At 41.6% G+C, this 15,443-nt stretch overlaps 1 protein-coding gene across 14 annotated transcripts in view; it reads right to left on the reverse strand.

Moving 5' to 3' along the window:
- The window catches only part of LOC119652655 (tyrosine-protein phosphatase Lar), a 994,202-nt gene that overhangs the window by 805,768 nt on the left and 172,991 nt on the right, over nucleotides 1–15,443 (reverse strand). For all 14 annotated transcript variants that reach the window (XM_038056909.1, XM_038056910.1, XM_038056920.1 and 11 more), the window contains one exon: nucleotides 14,746–14,790. The gene's annotated coding sequence lies outside the window, so the exon portion shown is untranslated. The remainder of the gene's footprint in view (nucleotides 1–14,745; nucleotides 14,791–15,443) is intronic.

Raw genomic sequence — 15,443 nt, forward strand, 5'->3', positions numbered from 1 at the left:
GGTAGGGAACTTTTCAGTCTTACCTGCACAAGGAAAGGCACACGCTCCTGATTATGTATGATATTTTGCAAGAGAGTTGTGGACGACGCCAATCACAACTTTTTTTTTGGGGGCGCGCCCAGCTATATTCAAACACAAGGGATTTCTCTCCAAACAACATTACCAAGGAGATTCTGAGGAGTGGTGACAGGTGGAATCGAGTTGCGCAATACGCTCGCGTTCTTCTCGTTGCAAAGAAGATAGAGCTCGACCGATGCAGAGGTCGAATGGCAGGGACTTCTTTGTACTGACAGTTTCCTTCCTCCTCTCTCCACCCGTTTGGTAATTCACTGATTTGAAGGCTCCACAAGACGGGAGAGTTGGGGGGCTAACCGAAAGTAATGTTACAAACGGTTCTAGGCTAGCTTTCTGACGATGGGGAGGCGTCAAGTGGGTAGTCCGATGGCGCACCGTTGCGCGAGTCGAATACGTTGTGCGTAAATACGTTCACCTACACTATCTTTAGTTGTCTCTAACTTACTTTTACAATTCGCTACACTGAATGTTGAATAGAATTACGGTTATGTCCAGAAATACCTTTTTAAAATTCTAGGCAGGCATTTTATCGATTTTGATTCAGTCCAGCTTTTCGTCAATATCGAAAATAGCTAGAGAGCGCTAATTGCTTTACGCTTATTTTTAGAAAAGACACAGTCATACTTTTCTAGTTTTATGTGGACGTCAACCCATGGTTAGCAGGGTCCTGCGCGCTCGAAATGTCAGAAGTCCAGAATCAGCATTATCCTTTAAACTCTTAAAATACTTCCAAGATTCTCTCTAAAAAAAATCTCAATGAAACTCCGTTTGATATTTACCCGGATACCAGGAAAATCATTAACCAAAAATAGTTCTTTCAAGTTGACATCATCCTCGTCATAGATAGTTCCCACTCAAATATCATCCAATTCGGCTTCATTAACTTCCTATTAGTACATATTTCCATATCACCGAGATTCATGCTATTCCTTCCTTGACTTTCTTCATACCCTCCAGCAAATACTTGTCAGCTCCATTTCTGGCGCTATAATATGGGTCGTTGAACGCTAATAATTACATTTTCTCTTTCCTGTTCATTTTTCAAAGACTCAGAAGCGAGGCTGTGCCAGCATCCTGACCATGTCCTTTCACTACATCACACAAATATTCAGGACAGATGTTATCCTTTATAACGAAGCCTACGACAAGTCCACTATGCTCCATATTCCCATACCCTAACTACAGTCGTGTATGTTTTATTCTTCGCACATCGACGTCAGATGAATCCTTAGAGTGTTTGGATACTCTAGAGAGTAAATAGAGGTTACTTCCCCTACGGCCAAACGATGACCCTAATAAAATTCTCTTCGAAGAACTTTACAGTTTTTCTCCGGATAATGAGTCCCAGTGATGGTCTCTTGAACTTATTATTTGTCCTCTTCAAAGCTATCTTCCTTGACGTCGTTGTAACCATGTTATTTGACCAGAAAGTAAGAACAAACAACAGAAGGAAAGGAGATGGAAACTACGAAAGATTTTCCTAATCGAGCTGAATGGATTCTTTGGGGTTAAGTTTAGTGCTAGTGTAACTGGGATTTAACGTCCTACACAATTGCATCCGAAAAAGGTCACAATTGTTTATGTTAGATAACCCTTGAGAATGTGAAGGACTCATGAAAGGTTCACGAATTCGGTTACAATGACGATGACGACGGGATTTGCTTCGGAATATCTAAAAGTCAACAGAGCCCAAAGTAATCTTTCTTCTTCATTCACCCGGACAAGGGTGGTAAAGAACCGGTCGTTAAGTCACCGGATACATGGATTCATGCGTCCTTTTCGTTTACCTATTTCACTAAAAACACTTGATGTTCATAAATCATAAATTTTCTGACAGAGTATTGGCTAAACGAATTACGTGGAGGAAGTATTATGAACGGATTTATGTCGCAACCACAAAGTTTTTTACTAATCTCTTTGCCAACGAACATGCATAATGATGGGAAAAACGACCAAACTTTGGGAAAACAATATTTAATCTTAATGAATGATATTCAGATAAACATTAAATTCAGTTAGCAGGGAAAGATATCACAGTGATGCTAATAGGCGAGGGGTGTAATTGCTTTTGCTGAATCGTCGCAAATGGGTATACATTTGCCTCAAAAATTACTCAACAATTTACATTTTCTTCTGCTATGGATCCACATTCCCTACCAGCGAATTTCAATCGCGACAAGCATACTAGAAGCGTTTTATCCCGTAGTAGAGTAGTCCTTTCTAGTATGCCAATCTTCCGGAAAATTGAACTCATCATTGAGTTTTCTGAAGGCCTAATTCAGTGAAAAAATTACGACAATGGCTCGAAGCAAAAATGAAATCGTGGATACACTAATGCTTTGAGTTGGAAGTTCACTGTGTTTGCAACAAAATAGCTCGTGGAACTAGTATCATTAACTATGGTGTTAACGCAAATTTAATAGAATTCTAAGAGATCTTCTGTAGCTTGCTGCTTGCTCAAGAAGAAAACAGTCCTTTTCTGATAGCAGATTTTAGCAAAACCAGTCAGTTTTATAAAAGCAATTTTTCTGCAACAGAAATTCTGAAAGCCTAGGAATTTTCCAAGGGGATGCAAGGAGGGAAGGAGGCGATGATCGCCAAAAACTTGCAGGGGACCTCTGTTTGCAACATTTGAAAAGGTATTTTCGTCAGCGGTCAAAGGGTAGTATAGATCCCCGGACGAGTGTAACTTCTGAACCAATACCAAAAACTCTACTACCAAACCCTATCTCCACCGTGACGGTGATCGCTGGGAGATTTTTTCTTAATGAAAAACTGCAAACGAAAAAGGATGAAGGCGAGTCTCCCGCGTCCCAAAGCGGGACAAATTGTACCAACTGGTCCTCCAAGTCGGGGTTATATCGACTCGAATCACTACCTCGTTGGCATGGTGCTCCGAGCTGGAATTACAACACCGCCTAAAAACCCCTCTCACAATCAGGTGAGACTGAATACTGAAGCCATTCACAACTCCGTAACACCTATAAGCGGAAAATGAATGCCGCAATAACCGCAGTTAACAGATGTCCTGGAGATGAAGCATCAACAAATGATCTTCATAACTACCTGAAGAGCTTTATCATTGATACGACCACAAACATACTTGTCCCCAGCCGCAAAGGGAGTTGAAACGGCTGGTTTGACCATGAATGTATGCCGTAGCAACGGAGCGGAAGAATGCTGCATACCAAGTAATGTTGCATTCTCAAAGAACGCGGGCACGCGCAGAGATTAATACCGCCGAGCGAAGAAGCGACTTCACAGATGGAAAAACGAAACCTGGGAGAACCAACAAGTGTGCGAACTCGAAAAGTAAAGAGGCAACCGCACCAGGCGTGGAAGTTTTACCAACAAGTCAGCAGGATGAAGCCTTATACACCTTGATGCTCATCCTGCCGAGACAAAAAGGGAAATCTGATTTCCGACAGAATGGGCATATTAGGGCGATGGGTTGAGTATGTTGATGAACTGCTCAACAACCAAAATATCGGCGAGTTGGAGGTCCCGCCAACTGAAAACGACGGACAAATGCTGCCAGTCCGTACAATTCACCGGCACAGAAACCATAGTTCGCCAGAAGTCGATAAAATTACAGCCGAATTGGTTAAATATGGAGGCGACCAATTACGCCAAGTAGTTCATCAATTGATGTTCAAAGTATGGGACAGTGGAACAGTGCCTGACAACTCGTAACGGGGCATTATCTGTCCCATACATAAAAAGGGAGATATCACGCAGTGCAGCAATTATAGAGGTACACGTTGCTGAGTACCTGCCTGAGATGGAGTAATGGCATAGGCCAGGACGTCAGACAGCTTTTAGGGATATCGAATTGGTGGACCTCGTTGCAAAACCAGGGTGTCTGAAGTTCCTTATTAAGGCAGGCTTAGGCCGGACACCGGTTGTTGCGCCGGTGATGATGATGACAATTTTCGTGTTTTCTGTTATTGCATAGATAGCAACTAAAATCATTTCCTTATATACGTATTAAGGAACACTTCTAAATTCTGATCGGTAGAGAGCAGGCTCCGATCTGGATCCTCTTATACCAACTGTATTATGGAGCAGCCTGCCAAGCTGAGAGCTCAGCCCCCTTGATTTCCAGAAGGCTTTCGATGGCATCAATAGAGAGTACACATATACGGAGGTAAAGGTTACATTTTATCACCGATAATTTGCCGCCATAAATTAGGTCCATTGTACGGATTTAGCTGGTGATCATGGAGCGATTAAACGAATAATGCTACCTTTTCCCAACCGCCTTGACTAAGTTGATGACATCGACTTGTTCTTTAATCGATCCCTTGCCCAAATGGCTGCCTATTTGTAGAAAGAGTTAAGCAGAGCCAAACTAAAAATAAACACCACCACAAAACCACGGTTTTCAGTTAGACGAATCATGGCAATGTTCCTTTTCCATAAATGGGAAAAACATCGAGCGAGCTGAACAATGTGCAACGTTGTTTATGTTGACAGTGACATCGGATTTGATGGCACCTGTCGCATTACATATCAGCGTTAATTCGCTGCCGCAAACATCAAAATGCAAACATTTGGTTCTTAGAGGTATCATTTCGCAAAAAGTGATCAGAAATCGTTCCTGTATACGGGATTTCCCAAACATGCGCGGCCCCACTATCAATCAGTGACCTGAATTTTATACTTAAAACACTCTCATCCAAACGATTTACAGTGATCGAATTACGGCAATATCCTTTGATATCTAAAACGTACAAACGATTCGATAACGATTCATAAATTTCACCCCTCCAGCAACCAAATTTCACTTCACTCTCCTTGGATTATCGTGTCAGTGAAAAAGTGTCAGGAGACCTCCATCCACGAATTCGCATGTAATACATGTTAAGGCTACATCGAAATGTATCTCTTCTTTGTTGTGTGTGTAATCGTATCCAAATCTCATTTGCAACAAACATCCTCGAAAGAAGCAATACTTTAGACAACCCACATTATTATACACGAAGGAAACATGATCTGTCTTCAGAAGCAGCTTTACAAGTGTCCTGCAGAAGAGCAAGCGGATAAACTAGTCGCCTAATGCTCTCGAGTTACTCTTCTTCGGTGGATTTTTGCTCCTCACACGAGTCACAGTCATCTCATCAACTGCCGAAAAATCTCCCCGGAGCTACTTTTCCTATGAATATTAATGGCATCACCTATTTACATTATATATTGTGTGTATTTTTCGGATGAAAATCATATTTCCTTCCGGAGCTCTTGATCTCACACACTTTCCATTCGCCCACTCCCGTTCGTCCCGTGGTGGCCTCCTTGCCGCTCATCTCGTTGAGATTCCCAATCGTTATCCGGATAACAAGGAAATTCGTGAGCTTTTCCAACCATCTTCTATGATACTTTCGAATAAACGAAGACGAAGAAGATGAATGCATCATTCCATTAAAGATAAGGTGTCGGGTTACAATAAATATTCCAGATTTGAACGGAGAATCAGTCTTTTCTATCGATTAAGGCATTTCCGGGTATCGGAAGTTAGATACAACCACAAGGGCGAATGCAAAGAATTCGAAATCCGTACCCAATCACTTTTTAAATTTTGTCGTGCACAACGGGATGATTTATGACTTTGGGAAAGTGATAAATTTGTGTGTGCACTGAAGGGAGATCCACTTGATTTGAATATTGGTGGAGTTATGTTCCAACAATGTTCCTTCAGTTAGTAACACTTGGAATGCTTACGTGCTTTCGAAACCACTGTTAACCAGATGTAGCTGAAAGGATGTCAACCGCCCACACTGATCTGTTGGCTTCGGCTTCGGAAAATTTTCATCGAATTCGATTGACCCTTCAAACCATGAAAATTCTCTCCGATCAACTTATCCCTAGGTGAGAGTAAATTTCAGCACACTTAGAAGAGTAACTTAACCATTATGCTGAATTATATCAGCATTCTTGGGAGTTATGCACACCTATACAAGGAAGCGTAGGACTAAAGAGGTTAACCTTCAATAAAAATATTGCCAAGGTTATAATTACTCGAATTCCTTGGAAAATTCCTAATGAAATTTCTTCCCAAATTACGTGAAAGTCCAACATTTTCTATTTCTCTTAATTAATTTTTGAAGCTTCGGCATGATTCCTTACACCATGCTCCAAACTGAGGCGAAAAAACCTTGGTAAACATTTGACCTTTGTCATATTCCGCTTTGATCTCTCTTGAATTTTCTGCTTCAAGCATAGCCTGATATCATACCATGAAAATCAGATAGACGTCGAACCACATGCGCCTCCAGCATCCCTGATCACAGAACTGTGGAATTGCCAGAAATTGTGTTCACATTTTGGGGATTAGGGGCACACTAGGCCACTACTCTATGCCATGAATCTGCTCCTGTAGCATTTTACCCAAAAAACACGAACGACCATAATACGTTCTCCATTGTCCTTTTTATACTTAGACGTGTGTTTCACATACACATCATGATCCCATCCTTTATATCCCTGTCGCATTATACCGAATAGTTGTACAAGCGTAATATCTATTGACTGCCCCTTACATCCTTCTACTGTCGCTCGTCTAAACTGCTCCTGGAATACCTTAACTACATTCAAGGGATGTTCATTTGGGGGATTATTTTCGGTTTTCAGACATTAAAACATTATGTGACACATGTACTGGCATGAATAATTAATTAAGAGGTTTCTTCCACCATCGAACTTTGTGGGATCAGGACTTGAACCGAGGACCACGGGACCATGTGAGTGCCACTTGACTCTTACTCCGTTACCCAAAGTTGAGTGTCTTGTCCGTATTTTTATCTACTGGAAAAGTAAATGGGTAAGCATATATGTTACGTCCTAACATTTTGCTTATCTCGTGTGATACTTTCGGCCGAGCAATGTTGTGTTGTTGATAAAGTTTTTAACCACCGTTCAGAGCCTCTAATTAGGAACTGCTACTTTGGAGGTAAGAGCTCGGAGTAGATATGCGGCATGACTTCTTTGAATTGCATGTATGGAGATAGCAGAGCAACACACATAAAAGTGACTCCAATGATTTGCAATGAAATGATGTCGGCAGAAGTGAAGCGCAATGATTCATACAAAAACTTTGAACTCCATTTGGATATCTACTCAGAAACTTTAAGCTTAGAGGATGAAGGGGATTTCAACATATCCTGAAATTCCATTTAAAAACTACTTTCTCACTATTCATTTCTCTGGAAAAAACATAAACAGGATTTTATTTTACGCAATATAGATGAACTACTTCACACTATATCCCTTTTCCAGTTAAATATTTCAGAGCAATTTATAAGCTTTATAAAAAAAACTTCCAAACTCTATCAAATTAAAATTATCTTGATTTTCCAGACAGTTAATTTCCACTATGCTCCTTGGCTTGGCGCTAGTTGGAATAATTAACTTTTTCTTTCAAAGCTTTAAATTAGATGGAAATGAAGAGGAACTAACAACTTTCCTTCCTGCTTATTACGCCTCAAATCCAGTGCTCAATTAATCAAACTTTTTCAGTGAACACCGGTTCTAGGATTACAGTTTTCCATCATCATTCCAAGAGAGACAGAAACTAGGGATTCCAACACTCTTCTCTTCTTCTTCGTCAACAAGATATATTTGATGTTTGGTTCAATCTACAATCACTAATATCTTTTTTTTGCTTATTACGTATAAATAGAACTGACCTTTTAATTTAGCACTAAACAAAGTACAAAAAATGTCCGTTGTGAACCTGTGAAGGACCCAAAGAACCCCCTGGACAAATCAGAGCAAGCCTTACAAACTAGAGTGCAAATATGGTCTCCGATTTCAACACATGGGCCCAAGAGAAGAGGAAGGTAAATGACGGATACCAAATCTTAATAAAACAGCGTTGAATGTGCGTTCTCTGGATTAGGTGCGATCGTTGACCTGACATACCTCTCGTTGATGAAGTCTGGCAGATGAGCACTATACCCACAATGACTACATGACCACCTTTCTCGATACTGGAAACGAAGGCACAATCGTTGACCTGCCATACCTTTTGTTGGTGAAGCGGAAAGTCGGGCAGATGAGCACTATACCCACAGCGACTACCAGGTCACCATTCTCGAAGTAGCTCCAGAAGTAAAAATACTAGGATGATTACCCCTCAAAAGTAAAGATCGACAACAATGTCGGTCACCGGAAACCGGCTTAGCAGCGAAGGTACACTAGTGTCCTACTCAAGAGCCAGTACCAGAAGGTCATGCATGTTCTCAGCAAGATTGCAAATGCAACTGATCTCAAGACGGGGTCGTACAAGATGACAATTGGAGCAGAGTGGGCAAGAGCTCCGACGCTAAGCAACATCTGAAGAAAAGTACGCAGCAACAGCCAGCCGACAAGCCATGAAACCCTTCAGCGACACACTTACCGTGTGGCGCTGACAGATGGTAACTCCTCTAGCGACAAATTAGCCCTGGAGGTGTGGACCAGGGTTGAGGCCATGCTGTCGGAGATGGACATTGAATATCTACTGGACGCCAAAGGCAAACACGCAGGATCCATCCATGTTTTGATTCCTCTCAAGTGGTCCGTGGGTTCGACGTTATAGCTTGCGAGGACAAATTCTCCAGGGACTTTCTCAATTCGTGGGTCGCTAATATTAGCGACGCCTGGGAGGGCGTAAAGTTCAAGATCATTCCCTACGAGGAAATTCCCAGGAGACCAGTCGCTCGCATCTGGTTATCGAAGATCCGCATGGATAAGGACAACCTCGTTCAATCCCTGCGCCTTCAAAACCCTAGGATTCCCATGGACGACTGCGGTGCTATCAACGAGGAGGAACCCCAGACAAACAGCCAACCTTTTCTGCTCCGGAGAGTGTCTGAGTGTCGCACTAGAAAAGGTAGGTTGAAACATCAAAGGGCTCCAAAGCAAATATTTTAATTTATTTTACAGGAAACACTGAGACGAAGAGGAATCTGTACTCTTTTCTGTGTCCGGACCCGAGTTCCAGCGACCTAGTCGTGGTCAAACTGGAGCAGGCAGGAGCATAGAATGTGTATAATTCCTCGGCTTACATAGCTCACGGTCGATCAGCTTCGCCAAGAACTACAACATTTGACGAGCAACAAAGAAGGCCAACGATTGGGAGGAGGCCCTCAATATCATCTTACTAACCAACAATGGGATTTTTAGAGCGGAGAACTAGAGAGCGTTTGACCAGAGATCCTTCTCAGATCACAGTCGGATACTTATCAGTCTAGATCTCGTCGCAGAGGTCTCCAAACTCCTCAGAGACCGCAGGATGATCGACTGGAGAAAGTTTGGTCAAGTAATTAAGAACGAACCCTCTGGCGCACAAATTAGTAAGATTGGGGGCTCTGGAAAATGAACTGTTGTCAGAACATTAAAAGCACTAGCCAATCCGCGAGGCTCAGTAAGATTCTGTCCAAGGAACATAAGAGCCCATCCTTTCTTAAAAAGTCGGAAGCATCCTGGACGGAGTCTTCTGGTGAAACCTTGGAGCTGCTGGTTCGGACGCACTTTCCCGCCAGCCGGGAGGACTGTAAGTCTGAGCCTTGAGTGGAGGGTTTACTACCGCCCCAGTCGTACGACACTACCAAATTGGTAATTACCGAGGATAAGATCGACTGGGTTATAAACAGTTTCTCCGCATATAAATCTCAGGGTCCAGATGGCATAATGTCAGTCATGCTACAGAAGTAGACGGAAAGGGTTGTGACGCGGCTTGTTGAGATTTACCATAGCTGTATCTATTTAGGATACGTACCACAGTCATGGAGGCGCATACGAGTGGTTTTCATTACGAAGCGGCTTTCAACCAATCAGCGTCACCTTTTTCGTGTGGAAGATCCTAGAGCGCGTCCTGGATATCCACTTAAGGACGATTATAGAGATAACGGCTTTCTTTAACTTACAGCGCGCCTACCTCAGAGGCAATTCCGCAGAAACCGCTCTACACGAGGTAATTGGCACGGTTGCTGCGTACACTGCAGTACAAGTAGTATACCCTAGCTGCCTTCTTGGATATAGAGGAAGCATTCAACAACGTTAGTACCAACGCTAAGGGATATCTTACGCATTGGATTATATCCATACTAAGAACTAGGATAATCCAGTTGGATCTGGGAGGCAACCACGTGGCCAGAGCTGTGGAGAGAGGCACGCCGCAGGGTGCCGCCGTCTCTCCAATGCTGTGGTTAATAGTGATGGACGAGAATTTTCGAATATTGGACAGCAGCGGAGTAAAAGTAGTGGCGTATGCCAACGAATGGGTGACATTAGTTCCAGGGATGTTTTCGTCCATTACTAGCGACATCATGGAAGAAGCGTTGCGAAAGGTGTGCCTCTGGGCCGTAAGATGCGGACACGGCATAAAACCAACCAAAACGGAACTGATGCTATTCAGCATCAAGATAATAGTTCCTGAATTCCATCTACCATGGCTGAATGAACAAAATTTGGTTCTTTCCTCTAATGTAAAATATCTGGGTGTAATCCTGGATCCAAAGCTAGATTGCAGATTGTACATAGAACTGAGGGTTCAGAAGGCCTGTATAGCCTTGTATGCCTGTAAGAGAGCTTTTGCAAAGAAATGGGGTCTCCGGCCGGGGATGGTTCTCTGGATGTTGACCGCTTTGGTGCATCGAATCGAAAAGTACAGCTCTATAATATGTTGGCATGCTTTGAACAAAAAGTACAATAGAACGAAAGTTAATAGGATTCAAAGAACCGCGTATGCAGGTGCCCGGTAAATGCTCTCAATGTACTAACGCATCTCCTCCTCCAAGACTTCCTCGTCAGACTACGTGGGTCTAGATGCCGGAGAGCAAAGCCCAACGACCACAGTAATATCGTAGGCGAAGTACCTCAGGAAATCTGGGCATTCCCCACGGACTACGCCACACGCAGGCTGAACTTCACGAAAAATGTTCCAAACAGGACACAGTGGAAGACCGGCGGGTACTGCAAGGTTATAACACAGTATTCTTCACCGATGGATCAAAGATGGGCTGTGAAGTTGGTGCGGAGGTTTTCTCGAATACATGCAGTGTATCCGAGTCATATGGTCTCCTAGGTTTCGCCAGTGTATTCCAAGCGGAAGTACCGGCGATAATGGAAGTTTGTCGATTGCTAGAGCATGATCACATAACCATTCTGACCGACAGCCAAGCGGCCAACCAGCGCAGAACCGCGCTGAATAGTCTGGGTGGCACGCTTGAAACTCACTCTCCTCTGGGTTCCCGAGCAGAGGGGAATGAGCGGACTGACCTTTTGGCCAGGCGAGGCTCTGCTCTTGGCAGTCCTTCGGCGGGTATAGTCGGTGTTTCACTGGCGACTGTCAAGGGCGAAATCTATTCGCACAATTTAGCAGCCGCGGTCCTTAGATGGCGAAGGCTTACCACCTGTGCCAAGTCAAGGAAGATTTGGCCCGCCTATCATAAAACCGGATCACGAGAGCTCCTGTGCCAGAGGTGTGCAAATGCATACTAGATTACGGCGGTTTGCACGGGGCACTAGCCCATAGGGGCCCGTGCCGCCAGGCTGGGCATACCCTACCCTCGAAGTAGACAACTCTACCGACTGTGCCGAATGCGCCGCTAAATCCCAACAGTCCGAGTATATTATGCTCCGTGAAGCAGGGGAAAGAACTAGAGCAACGCTCTAAACGTACATATGGAATCTCATGATCTCGTGAAACAATTTTTGGAGTTCCAGACACATTTAATTGGTAAACGCAACAACTGCGGTGATATTATATGATGACCAAAGCTTTGTTGAGTGACATTCGCTATATCGTGTAAATTTTTCGTACATTACTCCAGTCTATTTATGTGTATAATCCTTGCTCTTTACTGAACTATATTGCAACTGATGGCTATATATATGTATATATGTAATAATTGTAAGTAACGTTCGCGATGTTAAGTTCTTTTCGTGCTAATCCGATTATCCAACTGCCATAACTTTTCTCATAGGAAAGGTTAAAACGTACGAATCCAACAATTTCACATCCTCAGATCCCATCCGAAGAGAACCCCGTACTACTGTTCGAGTCATAATATATATATATATAGGTCTGTCTAGATCAACTCACTTGAAAATTGCACGCAAATGACAGAAAAGTGACATAGTGTCGAAGAATTATACAAGACAAAGTTTTTCCTCTTCTCCAGACGCTCTTTCGATTTCGTTCCTATCTTCCAAGTTCTTTTTCGCTCATTTCTGAGAAAAAAAGAACTCGACTCCTTCAGCTTAGGGAATACCTAGGAGGAAAACCAAAACCCACAACGATTATCGATGAAAGAATGAGAAAAAAAACTTGGAATGGGAAAAGAAGTTCACACAAGCACGAGTAAAGTTGCGACCGGAGTGGGAAGTTGCCGACAAGAGCGTCGACGAAGACTGCGAATAGCAGGATAATCACTTGGCCAAAGTTTCAATTCCAGAGTTGTTAGTCTACTTCTAACTACGAACTACTAACTATCCTCCTTCAAATTCATTTGGTTCACTTTTTCCATGTTTTACGTTTCTTGCCTGCAACGCAGGCATACATATTAGATTCGCACAGAACACAAACGTTTTTTCGTCCTTATTCTAGAAAGATGTATATATGTGCCATGTCAGAAAGAATAGGGAGGATTTATAGGAATGGGTAATATATTTTCTTCAACATTGCTTACATCCAAAGAAAAAGGGAACTTGTGGTGGAATAGAGAACACCCAAACTCTACGGATAAACGAAGAAAGGATTTTACCCTGGTTTTGATAAGCTTTCACACACACTACTCATATCCGGCATCACCGCATAGTCTCTATTAAGGATATCTAGGATGTAAGTGTTATAATAAAAAATTAATTCTTGAGACGATTTACGAGAGCTGATGAGAATGAAAGGTAGCGAAAGCACGTGCATCGGACACACGACATGGATTCGTTCATGGTAGTTTTGTTGGGTAACTAATGCTTTAATCTTATTAATTTTTTTCCTTGTTTTCGTTCGGTTATATGGTTTTGCTTTTCATTCCTCCCTCTCAGTATTTTTGTAGGAAGCAAGGAAAAACTTGAAAAACCTTTATACGGATTTATTATGATGACCCACCTTTTTGTGAAAATGTGTGGAGAATGGTCATATATAGAAAAGAAATCAGGAAAGGAAAGTAAAATTCGGTTAGCACAAAGTAATGAATGGTATTAGGTTCCTTATTAGTAATACCCAAGTTGGCTCAAAAAGCCACCGTTGAAGGATTTTATTAGAAAAAGTGTTTTCAATTCATGTAGTAAGTGTAAGGAATTCTAAGAAATAAAATCCTATGCTAGTAGGGTGACAGCCTCCTATGGCAAAGTTACATCTTTTTCATGATTAATCAACCATTATCACAAATTCTACCGTCCTACAAGAAACCTATCAAGCCTGTTGTTCAGTTATCCTATTTATTCAAATTTTATTTCAATTTCAGTCTTCTTAGAAAGAATTTCCGTAATTTCTATTTATTTATTCAGTTGATTTGACCTTCAATTTGAATTCACTTGTGAAAACAGCTTAAAATCAAATGTCCTTAATAGAATGCCACAAAGCCAGATATCCTCAATAAAATACATTCATTCCGCGCTGTGTCCTGAACAAAAAATCACAAAACTTTATTTTCAAACATTAAGCCCAAACAATTTGTTCATTGTGCCACATGGCAGAGGAGAAGGGCGGTACATGTTTTGCTGGTAAAAAAATGTCTGTGCGAATCCCTATAATATAAACTTCCTCGTAAATCATGCAAACCTGGAAGCACAAGTACCAAACAGTTGCCCCACTTTCAATTTAGGCTTCAACTTCGCCTACAATTTCCCGTAGGCAAACTAAATTTCTGCGTTTGATTCAAATTCTATAGGTATACGTAGATATGCCGGGGTATACAGTTCCCGAACCACATGATGATATTCTCCGATTATTTCAGGCTAGGAGATGAGAATGAGATCAGATAATTTGTCTCGAGCAGAAAAAGAAGTAATTCAACGAATGATAGATACTATGATATTAAAAGGTGAAATTGGAACAAATCACATTAGCAAGGCACTCGCAAAAGAAGGGAGCCAAGACGGCAGGAATCAGATGAAAACAGAATAACCTTATTCGCCAAAATAATACCCAACTGAAGGAATTTGACTTCTGGGGGTATACATAATGTTGGGTAAATGTCACAAAGTAAATTCCTTTGCCAAACCGTACGGGAGGCAGCACAGAGTAGGTTTCCATGTCGCCTAGAAATAATGGTTCAACTGGTGAAATTGTTTTCTAAATCACAGGCAGGACTAATAGCAGGGAAGTTGAAAAAGTATGCTCTCTCGGGGGAAAGGTTGAAAGGTGTTATTATTTGGAATTTAATTTAAATCATTTTCTGGAATTTGCAATATATTTTGAATACGAGGGAATATACATCAATACTAAAACATGTGGGGAAAAAGTGTGGCTCAGAAGCGAAGCTACGTACGACCTTATGTTCTGCGTGTTGCTACCCTTTCCGAAATTACCCTGCATTGCTTGTGGGTTTATGCATTACATATATCTATAATAGACACCATACAAATTATATGAAAATTTCGTTTACACATATGCGAGCACGTTGGAAATAATCAAATTGTATAATTCCATAACAATTCAGAATGATCAAAAATATCCATACATACCCATTCCAAGTTAACGTTTCTGGATCGAACACATAAAATTGAACCCTGGAAAGAAGCGAAAACAAAACTTTTTAAAAAAAAATATGTACACAAAAAAGTTTACACAAAACATCATCATCAATCATTATAAATTTCGGTTAATTTTAATCAGAATTTCAAATTTATATCTCCCTTTATTTGCCCTTTTCAGTGCTCATTTAAATATATGAGAAAAAATCCAGCAATTTACCTTTCAGTATTAATTACAGGTGAAATAATGCGAATAAACGTTAAAAAAGGATAATGTCTCAATGTAGATGTGTAAATTTGCGGAATTTGAGGTTCATATACATTTCTACCAGTCAACGTATGTAATTAAAATATTTTCATTTTTAATTAATGCGTATTTCTTTCAATGTGTATGTCATAAATTCGAAATCAGATGGAAGGAATATCTGGAGGGTGATATTTTAATTGAATTCAGTTGAGATTATGGCCTGAACAACGAACGAACCTGAATCGGCGCGCTCTAAGTTCGTCGACTGCGACGGTTACTGCGGGAAATCTTACCACATCAAATGCCTAGGTATTCCTGCTGAGTACACACCACATCCCATCTCCATCTGAGTTGATTTAATCTCCAATGCGTTCCTACATCAGGGTTGCTTCAATTGGCTCTACACCATTAATTCATGCGACGAGTTACGGTTCACAGAGCC

The sequence above is a fragment of the Hermetia illucens genome, chromosome 3 (genome assembly GCF_905115235.1).
Source record: "Hermetia illucens chromosome 3, iHerIll2.2.curated.20191125, whole genome shotgun sequence".
NCBI lineage: Eukaryota > Metazoa > Arthropoda > Insecta > Diptera > Stratiomyidae > Hermetia > Hermetia illucens.